General features: G+C 35.8%; 1 long non-coding RNA gene across 1 annotated transcript in view; it reads right to left on the bottom strand.

The window, feature by feature from the left end:
• Positions 1-1,820: 1,820 nt before the first annotated feature.
• LOC144960465 (uncharacterized) overlaps positions 1,821-4,313 on the bottom strand; it is a 10,015-nt gene continuing 7,522 nt past the window's right edge. Inside the window, exon 3 of the long non-coding RNA XR_013642852.1 lies at positions 1,821-1,922. This is a non-coding gene — a long non-coding RNA (uncharacterized LOC144960465). The remainder of the gene's footprint in view (positions 1,923-4,313) is intronic.

The following is a 4,313-nucleotide window of genomic DNA, read 5'->3' as shown; positions in this document are numbered from 1 at the left end:
GAACAATTTTCAATACATTTGCTAGAATTCACAATCAGGCAACTATGTCTCAAAATTGTCCTGGGCCCAATTAAATCATTACCAATTATAGTTTCAGGGACGGAAAAATTCTAACTATGCACGCATAAACTCCATCAAGGCAACTACCTTTTCATGATATCCATCTGGCTTTTCTGACTAGAATTAAGACAGTAACCAGAGAATGACAAGATGGTTCTAGCTTTACAGAAATACGACTCGTACAACTTGAATATCCGTGACATACCAGGCAAGGACAATATACTGGCGGATCTGTTATTCCGTGCCTTTTGTTAACATTAATTAAATATCACATGATAATCCAAGCAACTTTAACAATATCGTTTATTTAATTTGATTTTTTTTTTCAAAGTTAAGATTGGGATTGATATCATTGAAAAAATATTTGGCCAATTGGAATGCCAATTCGACGGTTATCAAAAAAGAATTATTTAGTTATGTATCATCAACCTTTCCATCTGTTTTATCACTTTGAGGACTACCCGTAGGATACACACAATAAAATCTCCTGAAATGGACAGTGGATTAGTCACTGTCTCCAATATACTCTCTTTTACTTTATTGTGTTGCAGAACTACCAACTAAGGAAAAAGTGCTTTACGCGAATCGTATATGACTGGATCTAGTATCAAGAGTAAATGTTGGTTGGGACCGTTGTATTTCTCTGTCTCAAAAACAAGCACGAGATAATAACGACGTCAGAGCACTCGGTGAAGTGTGATTGATTTGAGCAACATTTCAGGAGACTGCCAATAATTCTTGGATGGATGCAGACAAAAAATAGCTTTTCAAATATGTGTCAAGCATGAGTGGGATGGAAAAAGTCTAAGAGAAAAAAGTGCTCTATCTTACAGACTTTCGTGGAACAATGCAACCACGAAGAAGCAGACACTGCCATATAATTTAATAATTTGCAAAGCCTTCAAACACAATCACTCAGACTTAAACAGACCAAGAGATACTGATTTGGCTGTCATTCTCTTAACCCATCATCATTCAATCATTGCAACACATCCAGAAAGTAAAACTTTTACACAAATCCGAAAAAAACAATGGTCTTGGGGTCCCTACTTGTGTCGCGATGTTATATTATTTGTGAATGACAGGAAAGAGGCAAGCAAAGGCTGAATATTTTGTAGAGCTGTAATAAATGTATAGATGTTGTTAATTTTATTTCCTTTATGTATCGTTATTTTTCTACTATATTAGCCCTAAGCAAGGCGCCACCAACTCCCTTCTTACCTTAACTATCTTCTTCTTCTTTCAGCTTATCCCGCAGTTTGCAGGGTTGTCATAATGAATGACATATCGCCATGCATCTCGGTTCAGCGCATCATCTTCCTCCAGGCCCAGTTCTTTCATACCATCCTTTACCTTTTCCTTCAATCCTGTCTTTGGGCGTCCATTTTTCCTCATTCCCGATACTTGTAAGTCTTGTACATTCCTTCCCACGCAATCCCTCTCTCATCTCTTTACATGCCCGAACCATTTCGATCCCCTTCTCTATCTAGTCTAGTTTTAGTGTATTGACCCTGTTCAGGAGGAAACCTACTACCAATTCCTTCTTCTATTTGCATCTGAATTAGGCACGACAAACTAATTATTCCACCTGTTCTTCTGAATCATTTATTATGTTGGTGGTTTCGGCTATACATGCGCAACCTAGCATGGCTTATAAGTCATGAAATACAGTGCAATTTCGTCATATTGTTAGAAAAAACAGGCAAACAAACAAAAATATTGTCAAAAGGAACAAATACATTTTCGTTAGAATCCAGTGTAAATAATCAATTTGCAATTTAAAATAAAAACTATAAACTAGATATAAATATTTTATATTCACCACATTTCATTCCCGTACAAACGTCGCCCACTTCGCATGGCTGAAAAAAAAGATAATAATTGAATGCTCTCCGTATCTGATCTCAACTCAACTTGAACTTTTTACATTTAAAAAACATTCTTTACAGTCTGAATTTTTCGTCATTACCAGAATCTTCACCAAATCATACAGCTATAAGCCTGATTTGTTGCGATCGCTGAGATCAAAACCCTTGTAAGCTACAATTTCTAAGTTTAACAAGAGAGCTAAACAACTTCATGTCTTTACAATTTTGTCGATTATGATTTGAAATATTGAAAGTAATTGATGTATATACAGGAAATTTCCATCGAACAAAAATATACTCTAAGATAAAAACTCCTGTGGCTTATAGAGGGATTTTGAAAAGATAAATAGAAAAGTTTGTTGATATTAGGAATGATCAGGATATTAGATTGTAAAAATCATTTTTTTTTAAAACAAACTATCTTAAGTTTTTAAGAACTTTGCTTTCAACCGAAAGTAAAGTCAGTACTATCCAAGATAATTTATTTTTCAGTGACTTATACCTTGAACGAAGCATTCGGTGTTCTCAGTTTTGGACCTGTTAAAATACTCTATAATACACTATGTAATACTCCTAACAGGCACAACTGTGTTTTAGAAGCTCTGTGAATGTTGTGATTTTTAAATAATTTACACCGTGTTTTACCAATGGAATTCTATATGTACTTGTTTCTGGAATACACTTTTTTTTGAAATTGTAGATTTTCATCACATATTTTAAGATTTATTAATGAATTAAAGAAAAAAGATTTTACACATTTTAAATCTGAGGACATTTCATGTGTTTAAATTTGTATGTGTTAAATTGGAATGAACCTCTATAAATATCCATAAAAAATGTTCATTTAACCAAGCGGAGGTAAGAGAAAACAAAGGATGTTTGAAACCATTAAAAACAATAAGTCACAGAAAACAACAGTCCACGCACAGACTATCGTACAATTAAAACATTTACGTCACTACGTACCCTGCATAACACACGTAGTAAGAATCACTCAAAGAGTCCCCAAATAGTTAAAGTCATGATTTGTCAAGATAGTCAAAAAACAGAGGAGGAAAAAGACAATGACACGGATTGATGTGCCAATTGCTGACACTGTATATAATTACATCTACAAGATAACTCACATAACTGAATAAAATATAATAATTGTTGAGTTTTACCACAGAACTTGTCAAACATTTATATAGTAGTGTCGTATGCTCTTCACACCTCCAAGTGTGACTCAATCAGTCGTTTGACGTAGTCGTCATCAGCTTTGGGGATAGCAGGATAGCCGCCCTCTATAGATGTTGATGGACAGTGAAGTACCACATGGTCGGTGTCCTGATTTGGAGCGTTACAGGCTTGGCATGTTGGTGTTGTTATATAGCCCCAATTGTGGAGATTAGATGCTGTTCTATCGTGTTTAGATCGTAGTCTGTTACAGGAGGGCCACTGTTTTCTGTTTAGTGTGTAGAAACCTGGGAGTGGTGTTGCTCTAGGGTCTTCGATTAGATCACTGTTTTTTTGGTTTGTTTTTCTCCCATTCAGTTTTCCAGCAATCAGAGAGGTCGAAATGTTCTTTTTTGGATTGGTAGAACGGTTTGCGAGATTGTAGGCGTGATGTTGTGGGGGCTGATAGGGTGATTATTCTGAGTGGAGTATTTGATGTTGTTTTCTCCAGTCGGTGATATTGTTTTTGTGTCGCCTCTTCTCTTCGGAGAAGGGGAGGGGCAATTGCGTTCATTATTGGTAACCACGAGGTGGGAGTTGATTTCAATGTGTCAAAAATTGTTCTCATGGTGTTTTTTAGATCGGAGTCTACTATTTTGGTGTGAGTGGACCCTGACCAAACAGGGGCACAGTATTCTGCTACACTGTAACAGATTGCTATAGAGGATGTTCTGAGGACTGATGTGGAGGCACCCCAGGAAGTTCCAGCAAGTTTTCTAACGATACCGTTCCTTTTCTGGAGTTTATGTGCAGTATTTTCTAGGTGTTTCCTATATGTGAGGGACCGGTCCAGGATTACGCCTAGATATTTTGGGTTTTGGTCGTATGGTAAAAAAATAAATATATAAAGCAATGGAAACACATATAGTAAACAATCTCTCAATATATATTGTGTTTAGTTGTAGTAGGCCAAAGACCAAAATGTGGTTTGTTTTATGTGGTTCCTTCATCCATGTGTCAGATTTACTCCCATTAACTGTATCTCTAGTCTGCGTTAGTATGCCTGAAATACCAACGGGACTCGTATCTACATTGATTTTAATATCTTTCATAGGATCGGAATAAATAAGACTTGTTTCTTGCAGTCTCTTCATTAGTTCTGATAAAAAAATTTCATATTATTCTGTCTATGAAAATGTAGATTTGTTTTAAGTCAGTTCACGCTTTTTA

The sequence above is a fragment of the Berghia stephanieae genome, chromosome 15 (assembly GCF_034508935.2).
Source record: "Berghia stephanieae isolate SIO BIC M18660-M18661 chromosome 15, UCSD_Bste_1.3, whole genome shotgun sequence".
Lineage (NCBI taxonomy): Eukaryota > Metazoa > Mollusca > Gastropoda > Nudibranchia > Aeolidiidae > Berghia > Berghia stephanieae.
This window is presented reverse-complemented; position numbering and strand designations above follow the sequence as displayed.